This window comes from Hyla sarda, chromosome 5 (genome assembly GCF_029499605.1).
Source record: "Hyla sarda isolate aHylSar1 chromosome 5, aHylSar1.hap1, whole genome shotgun sequence".
Taxonomy (NCBI): domain Eukaryota; kingdom Metazoa; phylum Chordata; class Amphibia; order Anura; family Hylidae; genus Hyla; species Hyla sarda.
This window is the reverse complement of record NC_079193.1, coordinates 116791196-116805134: the sequence shown is the minus strand read 5'-3', so window position 1 is coordinate 116805134 and position 13939 is coordinate 116791196. Positions and strand designations below refer to the sequence as shown.

General features: G+C 45.7%; 1 protein-coding gene across 4 annotated transcripts in view; it reads left to right on the top strand.

Moving 5' to 3' along the window:
* The window catches only part of TRIO (trio Rho guanine nucleotide exchange factor), a 748009-nt gene that overhangs the window by 1069 nt on the left and 733001 nt on the right, over positions 1-13939 (top strand). The window lies entirely within an intron of this gene.

Genomic DNA, 13939 nt, shown 5'->3' with positions numbered 1-13939 from the left:
ATCTTGTCAACTCTAGTTCTGTGTGACTAATGTAGGCGCAGAGTTATTTGTTAGGGGTTCTGGTGTTGTCCTAAGCAAACAAGTGTCAAAATGAAGCTTGTTACTACGTGAGCCAATTTATAGTAACATGGTTGCAGTTATGGTGCAACAATTGATCCGTTTGAAATGTGCACGTGGTTTATATAAAGGAAAGCTGGGCATAGACTGGTGTTTCTGCTGGCATTCCAATTTGTAGTAAAAAGAAAACAGGTAGAAGCTGATTTTTTATGTGTTGGTTAACAAATAACTTTCTGACATCAGATCAGAATAAATTCCTGCATCACTGACCCGTTCTCTAGATTTTATTTACTGTAACATTCCAGCAATGCCTCCAGGCTAACTTCTTTTGAGTTAAATGGACACTCGGATTCAAAAACTTTTTATATGTTGAACATTTTGGCAAAGCATGAAACTTTATAATATACTTCATAAGAAATTGTTATTACCTTTTTCATAGAAATCATGGCTTTGTCCAAACTGAAGCACAGGCATGGACAAAGTCATGTTAGTGAAGGTGGGCTAGCACTCCTCTGTGATAGGACAGGAGAGGGCACAGAGGGGGGCTATAGGGCACAGAGCAGTGCTAGCCCACCCTGACTTACTGGACTTAGTCCATGCCTGTGCTTCAGCTTGGACATAACAATTACTTTGTAAGCCATGATTTCTATTAAAAGGAATCAATGACCACTTCCTCTTGCAGACAGTTCCACAGTGTCAGTGCTCTTAGGTTATATTAATACTTGGGAAATTAGCTAGAAATTTCCTATCTGAAATTAATTCCTGAAATTCAAAGTCCCATAGTCTAAGGGCTTTTCCAGTCATATTCCACCAAAAGACTGAACATGTTCATTCTCTTGCTACAGAACTTCTGACGCGTGAACTAAACCGCTGCTGCAACGGAATTTGCTTAAAATTTCCTCTAGGAGGCAAAAAGTCTTTCTGTAATCAGTTTGGCTTTTTGTGTAGATTTATTTACAGTGGATGAAATAATTGTTTTTAGATCTGGGAAGGGAGGTAGGCGTCCGACGGCTAGGAACCCTGCAATCTCCTGCATGGGACCTCTGTTCTCAACGGGAATGGAGTGCGTCGACCCCCAGCCCGAAGCTGTGCCCGTCACGCCCCCTCCATGTATCGATGTGGGAGAGCCAGGTATAGCCGAAAGCTGTCTCTCTGGCTCTGCCATAGAGATGCATAGAGGGGGTGTGTCGCCGCAGCTTCATGTGTAAAAATCACTCCCATTATTCAAATTTAAAGCGGAACTGTCATTTGGTAAAAAATGTTTTTTGACATTTCTTCAAGGCATGTCAAAAGTTGAAATCTGTATTTGTCCTATGAAGTATGCTGCAGCAGTGGGAAGGCCCATTTCACACGGTAGTATGATGGCGGCCAGGGAAAATAGCAGGAGAAAATAATAGAGCTTGCGCCGTCTTTTTCTCCCGCTGAAGAACAGCTGCGCCCAACAGACTCCATTGACTATAATGGGGTCCATCAGGACCCGCTGTTACCCATTGCGCCCTGTCAAACTCGAGAGAGTTTGACTGCCGTTCTTGATGGGGCGTAATGGTAGTGTGACTGTAGCCTTACATGTCATAAGATTTTCCAAATGACGTTAAGCGTCCGTTCACACTGAGGAAATTAAAGGGATACTCCGGTGATTAATTTTTTTTGACTATATGGCATCTTCTTTGTAAGTGTTTCGTTTTTTTTTTTTTTTTTTTTGCAAAATACATGTTATATGTTTTGGCAGCATGTGTGTGTTTTGCTTACCTGTTTGGGCAGGAAGTTCTGTAGTTGAGTGTTTTCTTATACTGTTGTCCACAGCGGCCATGTTCGGAGTCTGTTGGTGGACGAGATGTCATAGTTTTTGTTTTTTTTCTCTGTCTGCATGAGAAATAATCCACGCCCCCTCATCCTCCCCCCCCCCCCCCCCCCCGGAGGTCTGTATGAGAAGCCATAGTACACAGCTCCTCACCTCCCCTCCCCCTTCTCTGTCTTCTGGATGCAGGTCTGCACAGGAGAAGGAACACAGAGAAGATAAGTGTTATCTGAAGGGAAGGATGACAAGGGGCACTTACTGGGGATGTATGGACTGCAGGGAAATAAATCTCATACTGGAAATGATCTCTATATGTTAAGGGGGAGGGGGGGGGACTCCTGAATGACACATGCTGAGAGTTGTGGTCCCTGTTATGTGTGTGTATGCTAGTGTTTACAAACCAGTGTGCCTCCAGCTGTTGTAAAACAACTCCCAGCATTCCCTGACAGACTTTGGGCATGCTGGGAGTTGTAGATTTGCAACAGCTGGAGCCACACTGGTTGGGAAACACTGTTCTAGCCTATTCAGCATACACATCATGTTACACCAGTGTTTCCCAACCAGTGTTCCTCCAGCTGTTGTAAATATACAACTCCTAGCATGCCCAAAGGCTATCAGGGCATGCTGGGAGTTGTAGTTTTGCAACACATTGAGGCACCCTGGTTGGGAAACACTGGTGTATGCCCTACAGAGGTGTGGTGAACTACAAGCCCCAGGAGACTACAGAGGCAGCATGCCGGTGTTATACCACAGACTGAAGACTCCTAAATGACACATGCTGGGAGTTGTAGTCCCTTTTGTGTGTGTGTGTGTATGACAGTGTATCCCAACCAAGGCTGATTTATATTAGTGTGCTGTGTATAAGGGGGCTGACCCGGGAAAATAGTAGGATGGGTAAAGGGCGGAATAAAAAAAAAAAAGCCTCAAACCAGTAAGGCATGTGGCATGCTGGGATTTGTAGTTTTCATCACAACAAAGAACCGAAATAGAGTAGCCTAAACAAGAATAGAAATGAAACATAACAAATAAGTCAAAAACGGAAAAACACGTTGACCACCGGAGTACCCCTTTAAGTGAGGAATTTGCTCAGTGAACCAGCGTTGTTTAAAATGGCCTGATTTGCTGTAGAGAGATGCACCATCCCATTGACAAACTGCAGTTCTCTGGTGGATTCCACTGGAAGATTGAAAATTTTCAGTCCTCTGTCGGAATCCAGTCCCTTGTAGAAAGTTATGCTACAGCACTTCCAACTTGTGAACAGAGCAGCAGAATTCCCATTGAGATCCATGGGAGGTTGCTGCAAGCAGAATCTGTGTCAAATTTCCTTAGTGTGAATGGGAAGGCTGTGAAGTGTGAAGGCTGGGTTCACATGGCAGAATGTCCACGTGGAAAATCTGTGTGGACATTCTGCAGACTGCAGGACGCCGGCATATTATGCCGACGCTAGAACTGCATGAGAATGCAGTATTTGAAGTATTTCTCACAGAAAAGGATTGCAGTAACACATGTTTTGCTATACACGTTTATTCCCTAAAAGTAGCTAATCTCCCTGGGTGTGGACGGAAGAGAAAAATTGAAAGGTGGCATCGCGGGATAGTCCGGATGGTGGATAAGCAGCCCCAAACAAATTCCACAGATATTCAAGCTGTCCTGCAGGCTCAGGGAGCATCAGTGTCAGCGCAAACTGTCAACATTTAAATGAATTGAAACGCTATGGCAGGAGACCCAGTAGGGACCACACTGCTGACACAGAAAAAAGCAAGACTACATTTTGCCAAAATCCTTCTGGGAAAACATCTTGTGGACAGATGAGACCAAGATAGAGCTTTTTGTTAAAGCACATCATTCTACTGTTTAAAAAAACAAAATGAGGCCTACAAAGAAAAGAACACAGAAACTACAGTGAAATATGGTGAAGGTTCAATGATGTTTTGGGTTTGTTTTGCTGCCTCTGGCACTGGGTGCATTGAATGTGTGCAAGGCATCATGAAATCTGAGGATTAGCAACGGATTTTGGGTCGCACTGTACAGCCCGGTGTCAGAAAGCTGGGTTTGCGTCCGAGATCTTGAGTCTTCTAGCAGGACAATGACCGAAAACATGTCAAAAAGCACCCAGAAATGGATGGCAACAAAGCACTGGAGAGTTCTGAAGTGGCCAGCAATGAGTCCAGATCTAAATTCCATTTAAACACCTGTGGAGGGATCTTAAAGGAGATATCCAGTGGTGATTCAGTGGAGAGCAACTTATCCCCTATCCTAAGGATAGGGGATAAGTTTGAGATCGCGGGGGGTCCGACCGCTGGGGCCCCCTGCGATCTCCTGTACGGAGCCCTGACAGCCCACGGGAAGGGGGCGTGTCGACCTCCGCACGAGGCGGCGGCCGACACGCCCCTTAAATACAACTCTATGGCAGAGCCGAAGCGCTGCCTTCGGCAATCTCCGGCTCTGCCATAGAAATGTATTGAGGGGGCGTGTCGGCCGCCGCCTCGTGCGGGGGTCGACACCCGCTATCTCGGCGGAGAGCCGGGGCCCCGTACAGAGAGATCGCAGGGAGCCCCAGCGGTCGGACCCGCCGCGATCTCAAACTTATCCCCTATCCTTAGGATAGGGGATACGTTTTTCACCACTGGACTACCCCTTTAAAATTGCTGTTGGGAAAAGGCGTCCTTCCAATAAGAGAGACCTGAGTGGTCCAACATTCCGGCTGAGAGGTGTAAGAAGCTTATTGATGGTTATAGGAAGTGACTGGTTTCAGTTATTTTTTCCAAAGGGTGTGCAACAAAATATTAAGTTAAGGGTGCCAATAATTTTGGTGTGACATTATGTCCAATTTGCTTTTTTTTTTCCCTCTTTTGGTTTAGTTCCAATACAGACAAAGGGAATAAACATCTGTATAGCGCAACGTGTTACTGCAATCCTTTTATTTATGAGAAATACCGTATTTTTCGCTCAGTAAGACGAACTTTTTCTCCCCCAAAAGTGGGAAGGAAATGTGTGCTTCCTAAGGAGCGAATGTGTGCCGAATCTGTCCTGTTCTTCCATTCCCTTTACTGCCTCTGTCCCGTTCTCCTGTCCGCATAATGGAGTCTTATGGAGGAGCATGTGACACACACGTCACTCCACTGCGCCCAGCATTAGGCTACGGAGTAAGCAGTGTGACGTGTGTGTCACATGCTCATCCATAGACTCCGTTATGCGGATGGCAGAACAGGGCAGCGGTAGTGATAGGTAAGCAGCCACGAGGGTTGGTCTTGCTTGCCACAAGGAGGTCTGGTTCAGAATATTTTTCTTGTTCTCCTCCTCTAAAAACCTAGCTGCGTCTTATGGAGCGAAAAATACGATCCTTCATTTGCTAGAAAAATTTCAGGGGTGCCAACATTTATGGCCATGACTGTATATATATTCTCCTCTTACATATTGCACGGCTGGCTGAGATTTATAGTCCCCTACACACTATCTTATGCAATATGAAAGGGGGGCAGAGGATAATAAAAATGTGTGTGTGTGTGTGTGTGTGTGTGTGTGTGTACATATACAGTGGTCCCTCTACATACGATGGTAATTCATTACAAATGAACGATTGTTAGTTGAAACCATCGTATGTTGATCGATCCGTGCAATGTAAAGTATAGGACAGTGGTTTCCAACCTGCGGACCTCCGGATGTTGCAAAACTACAACTCCCAGGCTGTCCGGGCATGCTGGGAGTTGTAGTTTTGCAATAGCTGGAGGTCTGCAGGTTGAAGACCACTGGTATAGGAGGTTATACAGTACTCACCTGTCCTCACCGCTGCCCTGGATGTCGCCCTCCATCTCCGGACTGTCTCTGCTGGGTCTCTTTGTCGCTGTCATCACGTCGCTGTGCACGCCGCTCCTATTGGATGACAGGATGGCATGTGCGATGACTATGGAGAGCGCCGGCGATGCAGGGGATCCCGAAGAGGACGGTCCGGAGCGCCGGTACAGGTGAGTGACACCCACCGGACCACACGGGGCAGCTTAAGTAGTCTGCGCTGCTGGATAGCCGTTTATGCGATGGCCCGACGTAAAAAAAAGCATCGTATGTTGATGCTGCCTTCAACATGCGATGGTCTCTGAGAGGCCATCGCATGTTGAAATTATTGTATGTCTGGGCCATTGTAGGTCGGTGGGGGTGGTGGGGGGCTCTGTATATGTGTGTATACACAGCTATCCCAGTCAGTCACTGCATGACTGGCTGGGATTTGTAGTCCCCAACACACCTTATATTATGCAATATGAAAGAGCAGAATCTCTATAATATATACACAGTACAGACCAAAAGATTGGACACACCTTCTCATTCAGAGTTTTCTTTATTTTCATGACTATGGAAATTGTAGATTCACACTGAAGGCATCAAAACTATGAATTAACACATGTGGAATTATATACATAACAAAAAAGTGTGAAACTGAAAATGTCATATTCTAGGTTCTTCAAAGTAGCCACCTTTTGCTTTGATTACTGCTTTGCACACTCTTGTCATTCTCTTTATGAGCTTCAAGAGGTAGTCACCTGAAATGGTCTTCCAACAGTCTTGAAGGAGTTCCTAGAGATGCTTAGCACTTGTTGGCCCTTTTGCCTTCATTGTTTTCAGGTCTGGTGACTATGGAGGCCAGGTCATCTGGCGCAGCACCCCATCACTCTCCTTCTTGGTCAAATAGCCCTTACACAGCCTGGAGGTGTGTTTGGGGTCATTGTCCTGTTGAAAAATAAATGATGGTCCAACTAAACGCAAACTGGATGGATAGCATGGCGCTGCAACATGTTGTGGTAGCCATGCTGGTTCAGTATGCCTTCAATTTTTAATAATTCCCCAACAGTGTCACCAGAAAAGCACCATCACACCTCCTCCTCCATGCTTCACGGTGGGAACCAAGCATGTAGAGTCCATCCGTTCACCTTTTCTGCGTCGCACAAAGATACGGTGGTTGGAACCAAAGATCTCAAATTTGGACTCATCAGACCAAATCACAGATTTCCACTGGTCTAATGTCCATTCCTTGTGTTCCTTAGTCCAAACAAGTCTCTTCTGCTTGTTGCCTGTCCTTAGCAGTGGTTTCCTAGTAGATATTCTACCACGAAGGCCTGATTCACACAGTCTCCTATTAACAGTTGTTCTAGAGATGTGTCTGCTGCTAGAACACTGTGTGGCATTGACCTGGTCTCTAATCTGAGCTGCTGTTAACCTTAGATTTCTGAGGCTGGGGACTCGGGTGAACTTATCCTCCGCAGAGGTGACTCTTGGTCTTCCTTTCCTGGGGCGGTCCCCATGTGAGACAGTTTCTTTCTAGCTCTTGATGTTTTTTGTGACTGCACTTGGGGACACTTTCCACCTAGAATATGACATATTTTCAGTTGTTTCACACTTTTTTTATGTTATGTCTATAAGTCGACATGTGTTAATTCATAGTTTTGATGCCTTCAGTGTGAGTCTACAATTTTCATAGTCATGAAAATGAAGAAAACTCTTTGAATGAGGTGTGTCCAAACTTTTGGTTTGTGCTGTGTATATATAATTATCCTCTGCTCCTCTTACATATTGCATATTGAGATCAAGAGAGGAAAGGGTTACAGAGCAGCCTGCAGTGATTGGCTGACTGCCAGGCTCTCCCCCGAGACTCAGTGACACAAAGTAAGGGAGGACATTAAGTCATGTAGCATGAGGGACACTCCCCCCACCCCCCCACCCCAGACTGCAACTGATGTAAGCTGTTTTTAATAGAAATATAGGGGCTAAACACATAAAACTTAGATGTAAATGATCAGGGTGTGGTACTGAGTAACACAAGTTTATTTTTTTGGGTGATGTCACGCTCATACCCGATCGGTCCAGCCAAGACTCTAGAGAGAGTGTGATGGTGCAAGGGTTAAAGCCACTAGACCTCTCGGTATCCACTACTAGTCCCAGCAAGTCACCTAATGAACCCTTTGATAAATGTGTTTCACCAGAGCTTCCTTCAGAAAGGTGAGCATAGATGGATAGATATAGAGAGAGAGAGAGAGAGCTGATTAAACATTTAATCTGATAAAAGGTATCACAGTGCTACGTATAAAATAAACAAATGACATACAGGTACAAAAATATGAGAGTTCAGCAAGACAAGTTCATAAAACAAAAATGAAGTGTCCTCACAGCATAATGGTATAGCAGTCCTTGAGGTAGAGTCCAGCTGTTCTTAGGATCTTGTCAGCTTTGGCCACATGCTTGAACCACAGGTTTGTCCAGCATCTCATTTTTATAGTGGCTTTTTAGGAGGGAAAACGACCCCCCCCCCCCTTCTCCCCTCTGATCCCACTAGGTGGGGGCATCTTTCTTCCTGGTCCCTTATCTGATTTAGATTTTATGATGGGACCAGAGACATCTCGTATCCTGCTGATAAAAAGGTTTTTGACTTCAAAAGAAGTATAACACAGGCTGACAGGCCCCCAATAAAACTGGAATACACAAAAACACAGTCTGAATGAACCCTCACCCATGCCTTAGATTATACATTATACACAAATACAATTATAACACATGTATGATTCTATAATCAGGCCTTGAGCCTGACAGGTGATATGATAGGTATGCTTTAATCTGTAGCCGAAGGATAGGGATAAGTTTAAGATGGGGGGGGTCCGAGTGCTGGGGTCCCCCGCGATCTCTTGTATGGAGCCCCTGTGCTGTAGCACAGGAGCGCGTCATGACCCCCACCTGAAGCGGAGGCTGTTACGCCCCCCTTCATTAAGCTCTATGGGAGAGCCGAAGGTTTTATACTTGAGACTTAGGCTAGGTTCAGATTACGGAATCTCCGGGCAGAAAATTTCCGCCCGGAGATTCCGAGTGCGGCCCGCCGCTGGGGACCCCCGTGATCTTGCACGCGGCACCCAGTTTGTAATCAGTCCCCGGAGCGTGTTCCCTCCGGGTTTGATTACGGGCGATCACAGGGCGGGCAGTGTGTGACGTCACGCATGCGCCCCCGTGTGACGTCATGCTCCGCCCCTCAATGCAAACCTACGGGAGGGGGCGTGACGGCTATTACTCCCCCTCCCATAGGCTTGCATTGAGGGGCGGAGCGAGACGTCAAACGCCGCCCGCCCTGTGATCACCCGTAATCACACCCGGAGCGAACACGCTTCGGGGACTGATTACAAACGGGGTGCCGCGTGCAAGATCACGGGGGGTCCCCAGCGGCGGGACTCCCGCGGTCAGGCATCTTATCCCCTATCCTTTGGATAGGGGATAAGATGTCTAAGCACCGAAGTACCCCTTTAAGTGTGCACACCCTCCTATAACTGGGGATGTAGTTATGTTCGAAATTAACCAATCACATTCCAACTCATGTTAAATAGAAGTCATTACACACCTGCCATTATTTTAAGAGAATCTGACAGATGGGTTATAGTGCAGGTGAATAATTGTAAGATGAAGGGTCACTTTTTGGTGCCTTTTGAGCGGTGTTTGGACTTTTTAATCTATTATTCATATTGCGCTCCAGTGCGCATTAGAGGCGCTGAGCTGGCATGCCGAACTCCCCTGCCTCATCAATATTCACTCCCAGGTGGGATGGAGAGGGTGCCGGGCCGGAGATAGCGGGGGGTCCCAGTGGCCGGACCCCCCGTGATCAGACATCTTATCTTAATGTCTAGGGACAGAGTGACCCTTTTAAGGGCTTATATACCTATCGGCCCTCATTTACTAAGAGTGTCTATTTTTTACAAGTGTGAAATGTTGTTTCAGACTTGCAGGATTCAACCTTATTTACTATGGGGATTCACAGATTTACAAGTCGAGTAAATTTTCTGACCAGCTTTTCCTAGGTGGAAATTTCCAGCCATTTATTCACAGGATTTTTGTGAATTCAGTAGTAAATAGGTTGGATTGTGAAACCATACGCCTTTTCGTTCAGACTACGCCCCTTTTTTTGCTTTTCACAATGCAATGCCGGGTTTGTCAAATTTTCCTGATGCAGACATGTCTCCAGAGGAAGATTGAAGAAAAAAAATAAATACATTTTGTGAGTGATACCAATTCCCAACCCCCCCCCCCCCCCCTCCATATATTTATATATAGTTAATAGGTCACACCTAAGCTGGCTTTTTGCTAAATTAAATGGGGGAGATTTATCAAAACCTGTGCAAAGGAAAAGTTGCCCATAGCAACTAATCAGATTGCTTAGTTAAAAATGAATGAAGCAAGCTGATTTGGTTGCTATGGGCAACTTTCCTCTGGACAAGTTTTGATAACTCTCCCCCCAATAACCTTAAAGGAGATGTCTGCGGACTTTTCCTATTCCATCCTGCCTGAGCTTAAAAACAAACAAACAAAAAAAAAAACTTTCACTTACCTTTTTACGTTCCCCCTGGAGTGCCGCAACAGCTGATCGGTCAGCCGGGCTGTCTACTACCTACTTCCTTTAGCCCAGCGATGTCCCGCCTCGGCCGGTGATAGGCTGAAGTGCCGTGTGACGTACCGGGCTAAGGGAAGTAGACAGCCCGGCCGACCGATCGGCTGTTGGGGAGCTTCGGGGGAACGTAGAAAGGTAAGTGAAAGTTTTTCTCTTTTTTTTTTTTTTTTTTCTCCAACCCTGGCAGGATGGAATAGTAAGAGTCTGCACTGAACATCTCCTTTAATTCTGATTAGGGCTGCACGATTTGGGGAAAATGTGCGATTGTGATTTCAAGGTAAATATTGTGATTTCGATGTAATAAACAAATGGTAAAATCCCTTTTTTTTTTTTTTTTTCCATGTCCAATCCCTTTATTTCATATAGCCAATTTAAAATGGGAGGATTTTAGTACTCCAATGCAGTAAAACTTTTTTCCCCAAGGACAGCCGATCCTGGGACACCACCCCATTATTTTGCACATCAGGAAGTAGTGGTTGACACCCTCCTCCATGTAGTTTTATTGGATACTTGGAGGGGTTGTCAGCAGACTCTTTGTGCAAGGATCGGCATGGCCACTGTCTGGGGACTGCTGGGGTGCTGTGCAGGAGAACCAGGGAGGATCCCAGTTGTTGGACTCCCTGCAATCTAGAACTTATCCCCTATCTTTTGGATTGGTGCTAAGTTTTACTGCACTGGAGTACTCCTTTAAAAATGTCCCCTTCTGACCCCTAAAACTTTACGATTTTTCCATATACAGGGCTGTAAGGTGGCTTAGTCTTTGTTCTGTGATCTGTATTTTTTTTTTCCATTGGCGCCATTTTTGTTTTCATGGGACTTTTTTATCACTTTTTTTTTTAATCACTTTTTGATTAGTCCCAATGGAGCAGTGTTTTCACACAGTGTCTCTAGTTATTGCAAAACTACAACTCCCAGCATGCCCAGACAAACCAAAGCTGTACGGGCATGCTGGGAGTTTGGCCACAACTGGAGACACATATGCAATATTTAGCTTGCAGACACTGATCAATGCTGTGCCATAGGAGTCTATGGCACATCATTGATCAGTGTTATCAGCGCTCCATTACTACAGGCTGCTCAGGCTGCTTGCATTATTGGAGCGCTAATCGGACGGAAAGAAGGAAGGTAGGGACCCTCAGTCAGTCCTCTCAGCTGATCGGGACTCCGAGTTTTGCCACGCGTGTCCTGGTCAGCTCCACAGAGCTACCGACACTTGTTTTCTGCATTTTAGGTGCCGCAATCAACTTTGATCGTCTAAAGGGTTAATGCTGGACATCAGCCAGATGGGTGAGGTTCGTTCGGTATTAGCCAGTATGAAGTGATCTCTTCTTCTGAGCTCATTTCATAGACCTCCTGCACTGCTGCGCCGTACATACATCATCCAGTAGTGGATGAAGTCCCCTCTTCCCAGTTCTGAGCACTGCTGGAAGGAGAGACGGTGAGATGCAGGCTGAAGGGACCAGACTGCGCCGCACGGGAGCTGGGCCTGTGGCTGCCCAATGACTGGTAGGAATAGTCACCCGTTAAGAATATGTACCATTAACCCCTTAAGGACGCAGGACGTAAATGTACGTCCTGGTGAGGTGGTACTTAACGCACCAGGACGTACATTTACGACCTAAGCATAACCGTGGGCATCGGAGCGATGCCCGTGTCATGCGCGGCTGATCCCGGCTGCTGATCGCAGCCAGGGACCCACCGGCAATGGCCCGCGATCTCGCGGGCGTCCACCATTAACCCCTCAGGTGCCGGGATCAATACAGATCCCGGCATCTGCGGCAGTTCGCGATTTAAATGAACGATTGGATCGCCCGCAGCGCTGCTGCGGGGATCCGATCATTCATAACGCCGCACGGAGGTCCCCTCTCCTTCCTCCGTGCGGCTCCCGGCGTCTCCTGCTCTGGTCTGTGATCAAGCAGACCAGAGCAGAAGATGACCGATAATACTGATCTGTTCTATGTCCTATACATAGAACAGATCAGTATTAGCAATCATGGTATTGCTATGAATAGTCCCCTATGGGGACTATTCAAGTGTAAAAAAAAATGTAAAAAAATGTAAAAGTAAAAGTAAAAAAAAGTGAAAAATCCCCTCCCCCAATAAAAAAGTTAAACGTCCGTTTTTTCCTATTTTACCCCCAAAAAGCGTAAAAAACATTTTTTATAGACATATTTGGTATCGCCGCGTGCGTAAATGTCCGAACTATTAAAATAAAATGTTAATGATCCCGTACGGGGAACGGCGTGAACGAAAAAAAATAAAAAAAAGTCCAAAATTCCTACTTTTTTAATACATTTTATTAAAAAAAAATTATAAAAAATGTATTAAAAGTTTTTTATATGCAAATGTGGTATCAAAAAAAAGTACAGATCATGGCGCAAAAAATGAGCCCCCATACCGCCACTTATACGGAAAAATAAAAAAGTTAGAGGTCATCAAAATAAAGGGATTATAAACGTACTAATTTGGTTAAAAAGTTTGTGATTTTTTTTAAGCGCAACAATAATATAAAAGTATATAATAATGGGTATCATTTTAATCGTATTGACCCTCAGAATAAAGAACACATGTCATTTTTACCATAAATTGTACGGGGTGAAAACAAAACCTTCCAAAATTAGCAAAATTGCGTTTTTCGTTTAAATTTCCCCACAAAAATAGTGTTTTTTGGTTGCGCCATACATTTTATGATATAATGAGTGATGTCATTACAAAGGACAACTGGTCCCACAAAAAACAAGCCCTCATACTAGTCTGTGGATGAAAATATAAAAGAGTTATGATTTTTAGAAGGCAAGGAGGAAAAAATGAAAACGTAAAAATTAAATTGTCTGAGTCCTTAAGGCCAAAATGGGCTGAGTCCTTAAGGGGTTAAAGGAAATCTATCACCAGTGTCATCTGCGCTAACCTGTCTGTACCCCGACAGGTAGTGCAGGTGACACTGACAACGGTACTCGCCTTGTCACGGCCTGTGGTGGGGATCTCCTGTAATCTTCTCCGGTATCTTTGCTCCAGGTACCGGCTTGGGGCACGGGTGGACCTTAATGACGTAAACCACTGCTGTCCGGGACCCTGCAGAAAGCAGCAGCGGCTTTGGGCATGGGCGGAGCTTAGTGACTTCAGCGCTACTGCTCTCTTCTGGGTCCTGGGAACAGCAGCAATTACGTCATTAAGCTCCGCTAGTGCCCCAAGCCGGTGCCCGGAGCGAAGATACCGGAGAAGATTACAGGAGATCCCCACCACGAACTGGGATAAGGGAAATACTGTTGTCATCAGTGTCACCTGCACTGCCTGTCAGTACCTACAGGTTAGTGCAGGTGACACTGGTGACAGATTTTCTTTTAAGGGGTACTCCACTCCCCAGCGTACGTAACATTTCGTTCCGAACGCTGGGAACGGGCTTCAGGGTTTTTCCCACCCCCTTGTGATGTCACGTTCCGCCCTTCGTGACATCATGCCCTGCCCCCTCAATGAAAATCTATGGGAGGGGTGTGACGGCTGACGCACCTCTTCTCATAGACTTGCATTGAGGGGTGGGGCGTGCCATCACGAGGGGGCGTGTTGAAGCCCGCACCAGCGTTCGGAACAAATGGTTTCCTATCACTGAGCCAGTTACGTCCCCACTTACACATGTTGAGGGAAATTTATCAAAACCTGTGCAGAGGAAAATTTCC